General features: G+C 41.0%; 1 long non-coding RNA gene across 2 annotated transcripts in view; it reads left to right on the top strand.

Moving 5' to 3' along the window:
* The window catches only part of LOC124606816, a 47,261-nt gene that overhangs the window by 13,318 nt on the left and 14,936 nt on the right, over positions 1 to 19,007 (top strand). Inside the window, exon 1 of one of the 2 annotated variants that reach the window (XR_006978734.1) lies at positions 16,183 to 16,408. The exons of the other annotated variant lie outside the window; for it this stretch is intronic. This is a non-coding gene — a long non-coding RNA (uncharacterized LOC124606816). Of the gene's footprint in view, positions 1 to 16,182; positions 16,409 to 19,007 lie in introns of those variants that run through there. 2 annotated transcript variants of the gene reach the window in all.

The raw sequence follows: 19,007 nt of genomic DNA, 5'->3' as shown, positions 1-19,007 counted from the left end.
GTGGCATCATCGAACGATTTACAGGTCAAGTGAGTCTGTATTGGCATGAAGTGTCTGTTATACAAGAGGAAGCGAGTCACGAAGCTTATTGGCGAAAAAATGGAAAGTAAAACATATTTTGATGGACTCAGAATCATTTCAATGATACCGGAATCCTCGTCATCTGGTCAATATATCAGTTAAAATTACATTTACGCATCTGACTGGAAATTACCTGCAAATTTTATTGCATAAGTACGATAACTTAGAAACTCCTAATCTTGGTAAAGGGTAATGATGTTAAGAGAAGTTTCAGGGTTCCCTGAGAACACAATCTTAAGAACATATGTCAAAATTTCGATGATTTATCACGAATAGAGTTTCAGGGGTGGTCTTCCCACAACTGACATTTTTGCTAGCCAAATATCACGGTTTGTCTGGGTTTTCTGGGGAACTACTCATTAATAAATGGTGCTTTTATAAGCCACCTAACGCGCACCCTATAACATACCTAATGCCAAAGAACCAACCGATTTCCTCAATTTTCCTATGTTGGAGGAAGTGTGTAATGTTTAAATTTTGATCCTGTGCTGCAGGGCAGATACAGCATGCCCATTCTCCTTCTAGGTATACAAATGGTCGTAAGGCCAAGGGCTGTACAAAAAATTTACACCTTATCTGTGTTATTAGCAGAACCCGTCACATGACTCCATCAAAAATTTAATTTTCGTTTGCGGCTTTTTTGTCACATTTTGGTGCGGTATAGGCCACTATCTTGTTTGCTGCACTTTCAAATAGGCGCGTCGCCAGTTAACGTCACACAGTGTGCGCAGGAAGGCATTATAAATGGCGCCGTTTATTGTTCTGCGCTGACCGATAATGTTTGTAATCTAAGGAGCATGAAGCTATTGCGACGGCCATTGCTCTTGAAGCAGATCCTCGGAATATTATGGTTCACCATAGTGCTCAGAGCCATTTGAACCATTTATTATGGTTCAAATGGCTCTGAGCACTATGGGACTCAACTGCTGAGGTCATTAGTCCCTTGAACTTAGAACTAGTTAAACCTAACTAACCTAAGGACATCACAAACATCCATGCCCGAGGCAGGATTCGAACCTGCGACCGTAGCGGTCTTGCAGTTCCAGACTGCAGCGCCTTTAACCGCACGGTCACTTCGGCCGGCGGGAATATTACGCTCGGAATTCCCTTAGAGATTGAAGTTAGAGAATATTGCTTCCTAAAACCCACAATTTGTGGAGACGCCTTTGCAAGACTAATCCCACTACCAAAAAAACCTTCTCTTGAATTAGCACTGACAAAAATATAAAATATGTACATCGTCAGAGACGACATAGCAATGTGTGCAGACATGGCTACCCTGCCTGCCAACACCATTTTCTCTTTCTTTCGACTACATTCACCAACAAGGTCATCCACGCAAAACGGATTGAAAACCCGTAGTGCATAACCACCCTTCTTACCAAATTTCCAAATGACTTCTAAATATTACAGTCGTTATAACTACTATAATCATTCATTATTATGCTATTAACTTCTTTAACTAATAATTATTCATTCACACATTTTTATTACGCAGTCAAAGTCATTTAACATTGCTCGTAAACTCAATATCGATTTTTATGGTTACAGTCTGGGCTAAAAATGTTGACACAGTTTTAGTCAAATTTAAGGAGTTATATTTCACATGGCAGTACAGTAAGATTTAAGCGGCTCTATATCTACATGCCTATCTTCAGCCCCATAGACCGACAGCATTATGGCATAAAACTTGCTGAGAACACATGAGTGGCCTAGCACACAGTAACATAGATAATTGTGCTTAGGAAGAGTGTGAAAATGATTGTCGAAGTCATGTAATGGTTGGGAATAAGTAAAGATTCGATGTTGATCGTTCGACTTCCGTAAGTTCTCTGATTATTGATAGGTTGATAAAATGTTAAAGTTTGTGCTGTTCGCTTTAACCAATATCGTATGAGGTCAGAGGTTGCATACTTTGGTACCATACCTCTTTTACTGGCTGTTTTGCGTGTAAGGCAATGAATAAGTATGTTCTTCATTATAAGTACACTAATGTTCTATGGAGACAAGTGCATTACCATCTTATGATGTTTGATACAGAATTATTCAACATCCTCAAAGAACTGCGGCAAATGAGAGTTGTTTCCGCTGAGAAATCAATCTGTGTCGACCATATAAGTGCCTTTCAATATAATTAGCAATTCTACGAAATAACTGAACTAATCTGCAATATCCAGGACGAACTACTTTCCCTACGAAGTTTGGGGAGCCAAAGATCATTCTGCTGGGTCCTAAGACACAAAGAAATTGAAGGTACGAATTATCGGAAGCTGCGTCCAGGACGGCTCGTTCTGACATTCCCTTGGTTCAGTGTGTCGTCTCTCTACATGCTATCAACTTCTTATAGAGCAACTAGCGAAAAAAGTGCCCATCGAAGCACAAAGAAGTGGAACATGTGGCTCTACATATGACTGTGATAGAAAAATGGGGAAGCAATCCTATTTCCACTTTCCAGACAAAAACTGTTGGTATGCGAAAATATTCGGGCTTTTTTTAGCACAAAACATTCTAAATCGTTTTCTCCAATATCTATTTATACTTAAGGCTCATACTCAGAATCTTCCTGGCATTATTGCTATCTACAGGGTGTTTCAAAATGAATATACGAGTTTTAAGGCTTTGTAGCATTTATTACGTTCACCTTACAGATACAAATAATACATCAAATCATGTAGCAACTCAAACATTTTCGTTTCTTTATCTATACGCAAAGGGAAGAGAATGGAACGGCCAAGAGTAACTGAAGAACCTGATGAACGAGTGAGAGCCTTTCATTCAGAAATCAGTTCGGATGGCTAGTTGTGATTTAGCATTTCCAGTTATGTCTCTGTGGACACCTTTAAGGAGACGCTTACAACTACATCCTTATCGTCTGCAGTTGTTACAAGCTGTAAAAAGCTTACAGCTTACGGTTTATGTGTGAACTTTTCAAACGAAACGTTGCTGCATGACGATGAAGATATTCTGGATCGTGTCGTCTTCGGTGATAACTTGACATTTCACCTAAGTGAACACTTGTAAGAATACCTGTTTGAGCTGCTCTTTCACTTGATGTATTATTTATAACCGTAAGCTGAATGTAATAGATGCTACAAACCCTTAGAATCCGTACAGTCATTTTGAAACGCCCTGTATATATGTGTGTCTCCCACCATACCTCGACGGCTCAAAAATTTTGGGGGATGCAACTTACGTTTTCCCCCTCTGTTGATGTGTTAAAATTTCGGTCCAAAATGCGCTCTCCGCTATACCTACGTGTTAAAGTTCGTCAACTTATACCGTTCCGACACCCCTTTAGCTTACGTATGGCCTCCACTCATCTGCATTTCTCGTTTCCACTGTTTCTTCTCTTTTGTTTCCTAGACATCTTCCTCCATCTAGTTCTCTTACTCTTTTACTGCTACTGTCTCTTATTGACCATCAGTCTCTCTTCTCTGTTTGTCTCCCATTGGTACTGCAATCATCCCTCTCCCCTTCTCTTTCCCTGACACTGTCTCTCCTTCACCATCTCTATCTGCTCTCTCTTTCTTTCCGGCTGGCACTGTTTACTCTCTCTTCCACCATCACTGTCTTTCTGTTACTCTTTTTAAGCAACAAAAAAAGGGCCATTATGTTCCAACGATAATTTTTTCATGAGGAACACATAATCGCGTATGAGGCAGCTGGTACCCCAGTATTATGCCAGTCTTTTAAAGGGGAATACATTCACACTTTTGTGCACCGATAGGAGCCTCTTTCAGCTGGTTCCCTTCTTTTCCCTGCTGCAGAAGGGTGTTCTGCTTACGTCACACGATTTTTGTAGGTTAGGAAACTTTTGACACTTTATTTACATCGTTCGACACATTTATATACATTGACACCTATGAACGACACATAAGAGTGCACAATATAAGGTTAACACAAAATCGTTTGCTCAGCATTTTTTCTGGATGGTTTGCTCATCGATTGGAATTTATCGAAAACGTGAGACTTATGATGTGCGTCTTAAAAGAGGAAAAATGCTATGAGAAATATTTAATTGAATTTTCAGTCTTTCCAGTTTTACTTAAATTTTGAACAGTCATGTTAAGTTCTTTTCAGGCCTGTTAAGGGCATTTTTAGCCCCCTTTTTCTTGTCCCTGCAGTATCACTTTGGGCAGTACCACTTGCGTAGCCGTGAAGTTTCTGTTATACAGAGACGGCGCGTCAAACATTTTGTTGGTGGAAGAGTCAGACAACACATCACTTTCGCCCACAAACGTCTCGGGTAATGATCATGAGGAGGAAATTCGAGAAATTAGAGCCGGAACATAGGCTTATCGAGAATCGTTCACCCCACGCGCTATTCGCGAATGGAACAGCGTTGGAGGGCTCAGTTAGTAGTACAAAAGGTACCTTCAGCTAAACACCGTTAGGTTGCTTTTGGAGTATGATGTTCACGCAGATGTAGACTTAAACATAGTTTGATGACCTCAGCACCCTTGTGATGACCGTAGATCCCTAGGTATGTGTTCACTGTGTCAGTTAAAACTGCATCTCCGCCTCATACCGGATATTACCGGCATATTTTAAGTGGATAATTACTGCAATTTCAACATCTGGATACTGTTAACAGATGTGAAACACAGTTTCCGGGTTCCCACAGAGCATTATCGTAAGAATACAGTATATGGTAAAGATTTGGACGATTATCCATGACGGCACCTGTAAGTTATAGAATTGGCTATACTCGCAACTGGAACTTTTGGTGCCCAATCACCACACCTTTTTGGGTTTTCTCAGTAGCTGTCCACGAACGAATGGTATTCCTATAAGCCTCCTAACGTCAACCCTACACAAAACTTAATGAGAAAGAACCAACCAATTTATTCAATTTGCCTGGGTTGCATGAAGTGTCTAGTGTTTAAATTTTTACCCTTGGCAATTACTGTGTATGTGTGACGGTGACTATCTGATTTAGAAATTTAACTTGTAGCCTCCCACAATTTTTGAATCAGATTCCACTAATTCATGTACCCAATTCAAATTACTAACGCTACCTGAAGACCCTCAAAGCTATCAGTCTCACAAGCAATATGTCATAAAATCTAGTGTAATGTCAGCGATAGGTGCTAAATACAAACATAGAGTTGTTACACATTAATTTATTCATACGCAAAGTCGATATTCATAAAGTACAAAAAATCAAATCTATGATGAGCAAATAACGTTCAAATGAAAAGTTGTAACGCCGGAAATGCATGTCCTCCTATTTCCATCTATTGTACTATTATTTTTTTTCCTTGTTTTGTTACCTCAAGATATGACATTTCTGTCTCTTTATATATTGTAATTGTTTTACTGTTTGTATATATATATTTATGCACTCATGTCGATGTATAATTGGTTTGTTTCGTAAATATTATTTGTATTTTTACGCTGAGTCTTGCCTAGGGAAAACTGCTATCGAACGATTACATCGATGGGTCGTGTGAAGAATCAAAGTGTGTAGGATCTTTGGTAGTGTTAACTCTGCCGCGTGGAGCGCGGGCAGGGAGAGTCTGGCTGGAGTAGCGAGTGGAGCAGGTGTGTTGTGTGACGCTCCCGCGAGTTGCCGCGCTTTCGGGGTTTGGCAGCATGTAATTGCGCTCGACTTGCGATGATAGTTTCTGACATGGTGTCGCGGACGGGAAGCATTAGCTGGCGCACATCAAGAGCCCGTTTCGCCTGGTGACCGTGTCGAGAAGAAGGCGCGCCAACATCCAGCTTCTGCAACAGCGACGGCCGACAATGAGTGACTGTCGCCACCTCCTCGATCGACGGCTTCAAACCTTCAATCAACCAACAAGGAAGACTAAAAGCACGTAAAGTTTCAGAACTGTATGGCAGACCTCAGCTTTTCAAATTGTTCCATTTGCCTCGAAAAATTACAGCAACTTAGCATGAACCTTTGTTGCTCATTGTCCCAACTGCATTGCCAAGCAGGGTCCCTTCCTTTTCCGAAATGAGCCCGAGGGTCGTTGAAATTCAAACGCCAGCATCATTCGATTTCACTGCTTTAATTTCAAAGTTCAGCTGGCTACAATATTTAGATTGCACAAGCACAAATTAAGAGTGCGAGTTTTGTTACCGTATTTTAGTTACCTGTGACTGCAGCTCAGCTTGGTACGTACTAAATTTTACTATTGTTAATCGTTCAGAATCATTTAATTCAAGTTCAAAGTTAATTCTCTTATTTCTAAATTGCGTAGATTCAAGTAGCTTTTGAAATGATTGTTGAGGTAGTCCAAGACTAACCTTATTTTACTGAATGTCGATGTGCTTCAGAAAGAAAGCTCACTATTAACTTCAGTCACTAAATTAACTTTCGATTTTCCAGTTTTATAAATTCTTTTGCTAAATTAAGTCAGAGTGTAGCGAAATTTATTACTTCTGACAAACTTTCAGTTTTCACACTACACGTGTCAACCTTCAGTTGCCACGCTTCTAGTGCTAATTATATGTGTAATTACCTTTCTTTTTCAGTTACTATAGTAATTGTCCTTAGGACTGGCGACCGTAATTTCCCCCAAATCTCAAATATCTAATTACCGCTAGTTAATTGTTAACGTAACGGCCGCACATTTACTTTCTTCATTAACTTTACCCCTTTTCAAAATTAATTTCCACCAGTTTCATTTGCATTTTTCCTTTCATTTAGATGTAACCCTTTCCTCCCTCTTTACCGACAGATTAACTTCGGTGACGATTGCTTTTCCCATATTTCCATTAGGTACACGCGGTTTAATTTTTCACTGTCATTAAGGTCGATAATTGGGGGGGAGGTTACAAAGTTACTGCGTGTCCACTGGCTTACCGAGTTATACCGCTGCCGAATAACAAGGCCCTTGCAACACAATAACTCCGAACCCTGTTCACTTCAGTTCAGCTGCAAGAAGTATAACAACAAAATACAGTGACTGCACGTCTGACGAATTACACAGACCAACGATGGAAAAACTTTTTCGCTGAAAATACTTTATTCTCATGTTTTTCGGGGTGAGAAATCCAAATATGATGCTTGAAAAACTGTATCACCCATCATTTCTTCGCATTTTACAATTAAATTAATTAAATTAAATGATTTTTTAAAGAATTTGACAGCTTTTATACAGTTAAAATAATTTAAAAAGGAGGTGTAATGAATGTAGATGACATTGGTAGCACTGAAGAAAAACATTTGCTGCCAAAAAAGTTGCAGGAAGAACTGGCCTTTAAAACATGGTGAGAAGTACATTCTACGCAAAAACTTTTTAGGTCCAAAAAAACGTAGTCCTACGATCTCTACATATAAACCTAGGCATAATGAAACAGTTTGTAAAGGCTTTGCCTAAAGATGGACCATGTTTTAAGTATCTCTGTCAAAAGTTTCCACACCTTTCAGAACATAAACTAAAAGAAGGCGTCTTTGTCGGACCTGACATTAGAAAATTGATGTTTGATGTTAACTTTTAATCCACAATGACCTTAAACGAGAAAGAAGCAGGGGTATCATTCAAGTAGTCGTTACAAAGTTCTTAGGGCATGAAAAAGACCCTGATTATGTTTCTATTATAGCTACAATGTTATAGAAGTTTAAAACTTTAGGATGTTTAATGAGCCCAAAAGTCCATATTTTTAACAGTCACCTTGATTACCTCCCGGAGCAAGAAGAGCGCTTTAACCAGGACATTAAAGTGATGGAAAAACACTACCAGGGCGAACCAACACTACCAAGGCTGGAAAACCAACTTAGTGGGAGACTACTGTTGGTCACTTCTGCGAGGGTTCAGCAAGCGACTGATCGTAGAAAAAGCTACACAGGAAGCTTCAAAGAAAAATGAGGAAGAAAATACAAACCAATTCGAGTTGACAAGTGAAACCTCTATTAACACATGTCATTGTTTTAAGTAGCTTAAATACAAACTATGCTTATGTTGTAACAAAGCGTTTCATTAATTTCCCCGTTTACCGTATAGCATAGGATTTTTATACTATATAATATACTGCTCAAAAACTATGGCTGATATAATTTGGACTCAGCTCATAAAAATCTATCAGCTATCAAAGTAAAAAGGTTTTTAAAAAAAAAATTTCGTTGGCCTGTGTTATCGAAAAACCACATGCTTCAACAGAGCTACTGTGGATTTGAGGTACAAACTATTCTTTGACATAACACCTAATGGATGACTCCACGCGCTGGTGCTGCGAATGACAGTCACCATCTGCTGGAACGGCGCTGCTAACATTCTGCTGGCTCTGCGACAGTAGACGATGCCACCGTTGCAACTCGAACACTGGACTTTCGTGAAGGAGCCGACTCTGGACCTCCTCTCAAACTGACCTTCAAAACGCGGAGTGTTTCTGACAAGACACAACGGTAAGCACCGTCCGAAAAGTCTAACTTAACCCCATAGAGCCAAGCTCGACCTCACTGCACGAAGCCCGGCGCCGAATCCTCACTTCAGCGCCCACATTCGCGGGCTCTTACAGAATCCCTCCAATACACGTTAGTCCCCAAATCGTAAAAAGTGCGGAGACCGCCGCTCAAATTCTTTTTGAGCTCCCTGTCACCGAAGACCCTCCCAGGACGACGAATTCTCCGATGGACATACGGAATCTACCCCCACTTTTAAAAAACACGATTTTTCAGTACCGTCGCCTTGACGTCACTGATTCCTCTAACAAACCGGTCTTCTTGCTTTTTCCTCTAGCCTCGATGCAGAAGTGATGAGAATTAATACCAATTGAGATATGAGGCCAGGTTCACTATTTTACCCCCCCTTGTTCTCTGCGGAAGCGGCCGACGGATATCTGCTCAAATGTTCAAATGTGTGTGAATTACTAAGGAACCAAACTGCTTAGGTCATCGGTCTCTAGACTTACACACTACTTAAACTAACGTATGCTAAGAACAAACACACACACACACACACACACACACACACACACACACACACACACACACACACATGCCCGAGGGAGGACTCGAACTTCCGGTGGGAGGGTTCACACAGTCCGTGACAGGATGCCTCAAACCACGGGGCCATTCCGCTCCGTGCAGTTACGGATATCTGCAAAGAAGCTACAAAAAATTATCTGAATGCAGCTCTCCGCAGCCGTTATAAATATGAGCAGGGCATAGTTTGAGCGCCCTGCGTGACTCCTCATCACATCGGTGCCAGACTTACGTCACCTAGAGCCATTCGCTGGTCGGACAGAGCTCTCGGAACTGTCACTTACGTAGCTACAGTCCACTGGCTGACCACTCCCCTTCACAATCACACCATGCTCTGATTCTTCCAACACACACCAGAGACTTACGAAAATAAGCTAGCCGTCATCAGTTCAGAGAGAAAAACTAATTATGCTTTTTAAAATAGGTCGTCCAGTCTTTGCAACTGTGAACCTTGACAACGTGAGACAGTTCGCTTCAGATTCCCTCTAATTTTCTAATCAAAAATATAAATGGAAAAATAAAATGCACGTAAGCAGGCTTGCCGCCTTTTACCTTCTACTTTAGTACAGTATGCTCGTTCTTCCGATAAGTGTACAAACGGGCAATCCCAAACACACGACTCTTTCTCGCTGTACTCTGTAGAACGCGACAAACAACCTCCTAAAAAAACCACCTTTTCGCGCACGGCTTTTTGGAACGATACGCCCCCGGTAGCTGAGTGGTCAACGCGACAGAATGTCAATCCTAAGGGCCCGTCTTCGATTCCCGGCTGGGTCCGAGATTTTCTCCGCTCAAGGACTGATTAGGACAAACATCATCATTTCATTCCCATCGACGCGCAAGTCGCCGCCGTGGCGTCAAATCGAAAGACTTGCACCCGAGGAAGGGTCTACCCGACGGGAGGCCCTCGTCACACGACATTTACATTATTTTTTGGACCGTATTGGCAACGTCCATTGTCATGTACGCAGCGATACTTGAATGAGATGATGACTCATTTAACATGACGAACTGTAAGATCCATCCACACAGACGAGTGGACGTGCTATGAACTGGGTTCAGTCTTATGAAGTATGACATAACAGGGCAGAAGATATTTTACGTTTCCCCGTGTTTTAGATTCTGTGAAATAATCGACTTGCTCTCTAGAAGTGCTTTTCTTTTAATTGATCAGTAGGAAACTCTCATCGCTGTGTCCTGGTGTTAGCCCCGTTCTTTTCTAACCGTGTTTTAGAAAGGTTCTTCTTGTAGAAAAAGTAAACGACCAACCAGCTGCAAATTGAAAAACTTCCTGTGGTTTCAATAAACTTTCCGTTGTAAAACTCACTGACTGTTTAGTATTTCTAAAAGAAGGTTTCAATCTACAGTTCTTGCTCCAACCATGTACAAGCTTTTTAGAAAGGTGTAAGAGCTCCTAGCCAATGCATCACCAACTTTTCTTTATGAAATTAAGAAAATTATAATTCTGTCATGGCATCTGGAGGACCCTAATTCAACTCTGTAATTACTCCACCCGGTGTGCAAATGGAATGCACAATGGGTTTCGCCGGCCGAAGTGGCCGTGCGGTTAAAGGCGCTGCAGTCTGGAACCGCAAGACCGCTACGGTCGCAGGTTCGAATCCTGCCTCGGGCATGGATGTTTGTGATGTCCTTAGGTTAGTTAGGTTTAACTAGTTCTAAGTTCTAGGGGACTAATGACCTCAGCAGTTGAGTCCCATAGTGCTCAGAGCCATTTTGAGCCACAATGGGTTTCTACCTTCCTTGGCAGCAATGTATCTAAGGGGCCTTATAACGTGCCTAACATTGGAGCTCCCAAACACCAGTAATCCGACCCACTGTGAATACCTGGGTCTTGGAGGCTGAGAGGTTTCCACTGAATCAGGAAAAGCGACTGCATGTTACTGAGGGACAGTGTCACCCACAAACATGCCTGAAACCTGTTTTTGAGACTAACTGGGGCCGCTTTACGCTCGGCCCCCAGGACGTTTTAGGCAGCCTGCCACTTCCTAAGGTGACTTAACACTCGACAACCTGTGAGGGGTGAACATCAAAGCGATCAACAACTGGGATGGCTTCCAGTGTGGACCTATCGGCGGACTCGTGGGTCGTGCTGGACGTCCATTGGATCTTCACAGCTGGCCCACAGCAGTAATGTCCATCCGCTGCAGCCTCAAGCTGTTGAAATGAAGCCAACACAGTCTGGAGCTGAGAGCGTGGTGTCACCAACCAGGCTCAAATCAACACACAGCAGTCACAGTCTCTATCCATACTAATGTCTGTGGAAAGTACACTACATAGACAACCGATATCGACACGCACTACGAAACTCTACTCTAGACACTGACCAAAACGCAAGCATTATGTGTAATAAATTAGATTAACACGCAGAGATTCAAGAACTTAAGTGCCAAAACAACGGGTGAGACTAAATAACTCGCTCCTGATTAGGAAATCTTAATATGTCACAAAATCTACTTACTTTTCGACACAAACGACAAGAAAGAACTGTGTCTATAAAATATTCAACTAACACAGATGAAACTATATAATTCCGTCGTGGATAGGAACTCGTAAAATGACACAACTCGATTACTTCCCTGTTGGTGCTCTGTCTTGGCCGATGGCTGCTGCCTCACTGCCTGACTGCCTGACTAATGCCATCGAGTGATCTCCAACTTATAAAACAAACGAACAAACGACTGTCGACACACGCTACGAAATTTTACTGTAGACACTGACGAAACCGCAAGCAGTGTGTCTATTAAAGGAGATTAACATGCAGAGATTCAAAAACTAAACTACCAAAACAACAGGTGAGACTAAATAATTCGCTCCTGGTTAGGAATTTGCAATATGTAATAAAGTCGGGCTACTTTCCGACACAAACGAAAACGCGAGAACTTTGTCTTTTAAATATAGAATTGATACGCATAAATTCTAAAACTATTCTGCCAGAGTACACTGATGAAATTATTTAAATCGATACTAGTTAGGAACATCTAAAATGTCACAAAATCGGTTGCTTCCCTGTTGTTGCTATTTGTCAGCCGGCGGATGCTGTCTGGGTTAGTGGTAAAAAAAATTATTTGCAGCATTGTGCTCTCCCTTTTGTGTTAAAGACATCCTCGGTGTAGGGTAATGAGGGTCGTTTTTCCTTCTGGTTTTGTTCCTTTTGAACTGCGGCGAATTACCTGCAGCAAACTTCACGAGGGAGAAATATGCTATGAAACAGTAGTCGGAATGCCCAACTTCTTAAACAGATTTCTATAAGAAGGTCATGTGTGAGCATGACATATTATTCTTACAACACATTTTCGAGCAATAGAAACTTTATTTCTTAAAGATGAGCTACCCCAGAACATTACACGATATGAAATTATTCAGTGAAAATATGTACAATATGTCACCTTACTGACTTGCCTCTCCCAAACATTTCCAGAAATTCTAACTGGCTAGATTGAGTTGTTTTAGTAGTTCCAAAGTTACACTTGTCATTCGTGTAATACGCATAGATGTGCATAACTGAATGTGTTGTGGTTCTTTAAATTTGAGGGTGGGGTAATCACAGAAAGCCAATCAGTGATACTTTTAAAAACATCGTTTATCATTTGTTCTGTTTGCGAATGTATGCTTGGACTCATTACAATACTAGTGTCATCTGCAAAGTAAATTAATTCTGCTTGTTGTGTATTACATGGAAGATCGTTTATATATATGGGGAATAAAAGAATTAGTAAGTCTACAGCAATAGACTTAATAAATACACATCAAAGTAATTAGTAAGTACTACTTCCTGGACTGTTTTGGTTATATATGAAATTATCCATAGCCTGACTGCAGCAACAGTCCCTTGTAACTCTAGTTTATATAGTAGAATACTGTGATTCACACAGTCAGATGCCTTAGATATGCCAACTGCAGGTGGTGGCCCAGGTTGGTGCCAGTGATATGTATTACTTTGGGTCGGAAGAGATACTCTCTACCTTTGAGCGTCTATCATAAGTTGTAAAGGCTGCCAGTCTTGCTTGCGACATGAAAGCAGAGCTCACTATTTGCAGCATTGTCGACAGGACCGACTGCATACCTCTGGAAGCTCAGACGGTTCTGCGACCGTGTAAGCTGCAGATTCCACGATTTGCACCATAATGCAGTGGGGTTTCGGGTTCTGCCAAATAGGGAAGGAGTCCATTACATGTAGGATACTGCCACGTGGGTGGTGGGGGCTCTGTGGCGTACACTGGACAGGTCTCGAGCAAACACAAAAAGGGCTTCAGGCTCAAAGTGTGCAGGTCGAACACAGGAAGAATGTACATCTAGGAACCATTAGTACAACAGTTGTAAATTGTCGTAGCTGTGTTGGGAATGTGCCTCAGTTCCAAGTGGTAACAGAAAGCACAGATGCTCAAATCGTTACGGGCACTGAAAGCTGGCTAAAACCAGAGATAAGTTCAGCTAAAATTTGTTGAATTGCCGGCAGTAGCCTGCTTTGTAGCATGAAACCCAGACGTCTGTCTTTTACACTCTTCTACTCTTTGAAGAATTCAACCCACTGAATTCCCCCTGATGTGGAACCTGGAAGTTATTAACTCCTTACAGTTCAATGTAGACACACCTAATTAGCCTTAGACTCATTACCTCTATAGGAGATCATTTGTAATATATCTAGAGCTATAATAGATACACACAAAATATGCCAAGGAAACTGGCACTAATCTAGCGTGTACCAGAGATCCAATATGGCACTGGCACTACACGCTCGTGAGTCCCTTTTAGTTGTTTAATCTCTGCTACCTGCAGCAATCAAGAAACATGAAACTGCCTCGGTGAGGACAACTCTCGTTCAGCCCCTATCTTAGGCTTTTCCACTTCGATAGCAGTGCGTAACCATCGCCTAAAAATTAGAGTGTGGGGATTCATGGGGCATCCTACAACACTAATCCTACTATCACTACGAACCTATGTAGTCAGTTGCCCTTCTCCACGTATTACCCTTCTGCACTCTATAATTTGCTTTAACAACGTATCATTCACCCTCTTTGATGTAGCTGCCGGCAGCGTCGTGCTGTACGGCAAGCGTGGGAGAGTCATGTTCGCCCCAATATGCATGGATGGTATGAGGCTTTTGTCAGCTGTGTGCATTTTACCGACTGGGCTTTTAACTAGATATGTGGTCGGCCAAAGTGGCCGAGCAGTTCTAGGTGCTACAGTCTGTAAGCGCGCGACCGCTACGGTCGCAGATTCGAATCCTGCCTCGGGCATGGATGTGTGTGACGTTCTTAGGTTAGTTAGGTTTAAGTAGTTCTAAGTTCTAGGGGTCTGATGACCTCAGAAGTTAAGTCCCATAGTGCTCAGAGCCATTTGAACCCATGTATACGTGTGGAGTGCCTTTTATGCTTTGAATTCATGTAATGTAAAATGTGCAACTTTAAAATAAGTTCCATAAGATAACGGGAAGGCAGTGTAAGACTGTTGAAACCGGTCTCTTGGAAGAATAAAAGTATCTACACTGTGATCGCAGCTTAAAAAATGTGTTCTTCATTTAAAGTTACTCTATTCGCTGATATGGCTACGTGGCGTCTCAGTTCACCCAAAGTTGGAGGGAGGTCATGCACGTAGACGTAGTCATTCATAAAATAAATAAATATCAATCGTCATTGGAGGCCAACGATGCAATGAGATATCCCCTGTGGGCAATCCACCGTTGACGAAATCATTATTAAGAAATGGTCTAACATACACTGCCAAAAATAAAACTCTGTTTTTGGTGTGTTATTACCAATGTCGACGTCACACACATTGGAAAGCGAACGAGGCAGTGTCGAGATTGGTGTACTTTTGAGACACCGTAATGGCAACCACAAGAGCCGACGATTACAATTGATACTTAACGTTAAAACGTACCGCGCTTGTGGGGGGGTAAGTATGGCATCGCTGTGTTCCTGCAGTGCCGGCCGGAGTGGCCGTGCGGTTCTAGGCGCTACAGTCTGGAGCCGAGCGACCGCTACGGTCGCAGGTTCGAATCCTGCCTCGGGCATGGATGTGTGTGATGTCCTTAGGTTAGTTAGGTTTAAGTAGTTCTAAGTTCTACGCGACTGATGCTCTCAGAGGTTAAGTTGCATAGTGCTCAGAGCCATTTGAACCATTTTTTTGTTCCTGCAGTCTCCCTCGAGAAAACAGGCAATCTATTTTCACTTTCTAACAAATACCGTGATATGGGACAATTTCACAACAAAATGCAGAAAATTTGGCTTTGTTTGCTTGTCTGGATGCGTAATCAGCAACAGAAAAAACACCAATCTCCATCGTTTCTATATGTTTTCTTTGGAGTAACAGCATCCATGAAGAACTTACTTCATTGCTCTATAACAATTACTTTTTACTTTGTAAAGAGACCATCAGATTAAACCGAAATTCACTATACCGAAGAAAAGGCTAGAGGCCAATTGAGAGTAACAGTTACAGCTACATATAAATTATTTATTTTTTAACTTCTACTTTTTATAGATATCTGATCACATAATGAATAACTTTTCTTTGTAACACAACTCCTTCGTTCGTAGCACAGTGAGGATTAACCTTGGAAACTGCGAGTACCTTTTTGTATTAACTCAAATGGAAAATTAGTATGGGTACCTCGTGTTTCTTTATTTATTTATTTATTTTATTTTATTTTTTTACGGACTTCTCTTGTTCAATCAGTCAAGATAAATGTGGGATACTTTTCTCACATACACAAATTGTATGTTCAAGAGCGACAAAAGTAATTAAACAACAACCTTCATAATTACATTTCGTCTGCTTAGGGAAAAGTAAATTAAATATGAAATCATAGGAAGATAATTGTGTGTGTCTGTAGGAATATTCCAAACACATCCTAAGGAGCAGCCACGCCAGAAATCTGTGATCACATCGAATCTCTGTCCAGCCTATGAGATTGTGTTGTGTCATTCTCTTCAGGAGAACGTATTAGCCGTTAAGATGATAATTTACTGTGTTACGTAACCACAAGGTGGCAGAGTAAGCGTGTGATAGTGGAATGTAGCCACAGCTATGAGCTTAGATAGTGGAGATGTTTATGAAAAAAGTACTTATAAAAACGGAGGGCCGCTTGTAGATCACGCTTCGCGGAAAGCTGTTGTCCTTGAGCTCATGGGCTGTCACGACAACAAGCTGCTGCGTCATTACAGTTCAGCAGACTGCGGCATGAGGATGTGGCTAGCTCTGCTCTGTGCTACTACTCTTTTTATCGATCCATCTTCTGGTGGGGAGAGCATGGAATATTCCATAAGCCAGCATGATTATCCTGAACATAGTGTCGACACACCCATTAGATGTCCAGACGGGTATACCGACGTCAACGGAAAATGCTTGAAGAAAATCGAGTTAACGAAGGTAAGGTCATACTACCTTCGATACTTACTTTTTCCGAATTTCTTCTTTTTTAAACTGTTAAGCAGCCGTACTATGGTCTTCTGGCCGAAGACTGATTTGATGCGGCTCTCCACTGTAGTCCATCCTGCGCACATATCTTCACCGCCGCATTAATATGGCAACCAAGCTGCTTATTGTATTCAGATGTTGGTCTCCCTCAACACTGTTTAAGCGCTTCATTTTTCAGCATTGCAAAACTGAAGTGTCCTTCAGGCTTCAGCATAGATACCGGTTATAGTTAAAGTGCAGCTAGTCATGGAGGTCCAATGTGTGCTGTAATTCATTCTTGTGCAGGTACGCTAATGTGATAATGTGGAACAAATTTATGGACTATAATTTCTAAAAAATTTCGCTACCATACGATAATTACAGCCCACAATGGAACTTAAGGGCAGCTGCACTTTAATTACAACAACCTCATACAATCAACCGAACCAATCTCTCAGTCATACTGTGCCATAAATTTTTTCACTCCAGTTTGATTCAGTACCTCCATACTAGGTACTTCATCTACCCATCAAATCTTAAGTGTTCTTCTGTAGATCCACATTTCAAAATCTTATGCTTACATTTCATCCTAAATATTTATATTTTATGTTTTACTCCCACATACAATCCAGAAAAATACCTTCAGCGAAAGACTTCATACCACATTTATATCCGATGTTGACAAATTTTCGTTTTTCAGATATGCTTCTCTAGTTATTTTCAGTTTGCTCTTTATACGTCCTCTACTTTTTCGATTATTGGACATTCTACTGCCATTTCATATGAAGTTCTCTCAGAATCGCCTGTTTTAATTCGACTGTATTCCATTGCCTCTAATTTATTTTATTGATGTCCATGTTATGTACTAAATCTTCTTTGCTTCCACTAACTGGATTGCAGTGCCGTCAATCAAATTCAGAGTTGTAAACGCTGCTCCTTGATCTTTAATTCCCGTTTCAAAAATCTCCATAGGTGCCTTTACAGACTGCTCAAATTATGGATTTAATGACATCGACGATGGGCTATAATTCGTTCTCACTTCTTTATCTGTTTCTCGGTTGATTCCATTTACTGCTGGCTCAATATTCAGTCTGAATAACGTTGGATGTAGGTTACAATCCTGTTCAGAGTTGTAACCGCTGCCCCTTGATCATTAATTCCCGTTTCAAAAATCTCCATAGGTGTCTTTATAGATTGCTCAAAATATGGATTTAATGACATCGACGATGGGCTATAATTCGTTCTCACTTCTTTCTCTGCTTCTTGCTTGATTTCATTTACTGCTGGCTCAGTATTCGGTTTGAATAACGTTGGATGTAGGTTACAATCCTGTTTGCTCCATTCTCAATTACTGCTTCCATTTGATGCATTCGACTTTTATAACGGTTGTTTACTTTCTGTATATGCCTTAGATAACATTTTACTGCCTGTATGTTATCACTGTGACCATCAGAATTTCGAAGAGCGTAATTTGGTTAACATTATCACAAACTTTCTCTGTATCTAGAAATTCTATTAACGGAGGTTTCCCTGTCGTCAACCTGTCTTCTACAATAAGTGGAGTCAGTACTGCCTTCTTTGGAATAGGAATTATTATATTCCTTTCGAAGTCTGAGGGCAGTTCACCAGTCTCATGTATCACACACACAATGTGGATTAATTCTGCCGTGGTTGTTCTCCCAGAAGCTGAATAATTCTGAGGAAATGTCATGTATCCTTGCTGCCTTGTTTCGACTTAATTGTCTCATTGCTCTGTGAGAATCTTCCCGCAGTACCATACCACAGATATCGTATTTATCTACTTGCAGCTTCCTTTCTAAATTATAATTTCCAAGTTTAAGATATCGATAAATAAATTGTTGGAGAGATGTAGAGATCGGGAAAGATAAACATAAAAATAAAGAGAGAAGGTGAGGATGAGAAAATGAGAGAGAGCCAACAGTTTTGACATATTGTCTTTTGTTGCATGTACGAAAAAAAAAAACAAGTGAGTAAATATGAAAGCAATGCACATGTTGAAAAACAAATTAGAGGAAATCTCGTGGCATAACTGTGTAATGCGCAATATTAAGGAAAGGACACCCTGAAGTGTATAGTTCTACCTACCACTGTTTAATTTTATCACATAAGCGAAAAGAACTACACAGAATCTCTCACGAAAATGCATCGAAAGTAACAAAAGCGAAACCTGACTGGTCACCATTCAGACGGCGAATCACTTAATCGTAGAGTCGGGATTTATACCATTAGACGTCATCAATTTTAAATTCCACGGCATAGGAAGAGAGAAGATACATATATGGTGATACATATTACAGGACTCGAATTTCTACAGGAAATTTATCGGAAGAGAATATTTTTACACTGAGCACTTACTCCAGTGACAATCTCTCGCAAATCTTTCAAGGGAAGACAGCAAGAGATCAAAGTACTCCATGAGTAAAATGTAATGTAGAACTGTCATCCCCTCAAACATTTCCCTTCCAGTCCACACTCCGATACCCTACCCTTTCTCTCGTTCCCCATAACTCCTAATTCACGTTCCATTCCGTCCACTCTACTCCCTCCACCT

The sequence above is a fragment of the Schistocerca americana genome, chromosome 3, assembly GCF_021461395.2.
Source record: "Schistocerca americana isolate TAMUIC-IGC-003095 chromosome 3, iqSchAmer2.1, whole genome shotgun sequence".
NCBI lineage: Eukaryota > Metazoa > Arthropoda > Insecta > Orthoptera > Acrididae > Schistocerca > Schistocerca americana.
The sequence above is the reverse complement of the archived record's forward strand: the minus strand, read 5'-3'. Positions and strand labels throughout refer to the sequence as shown.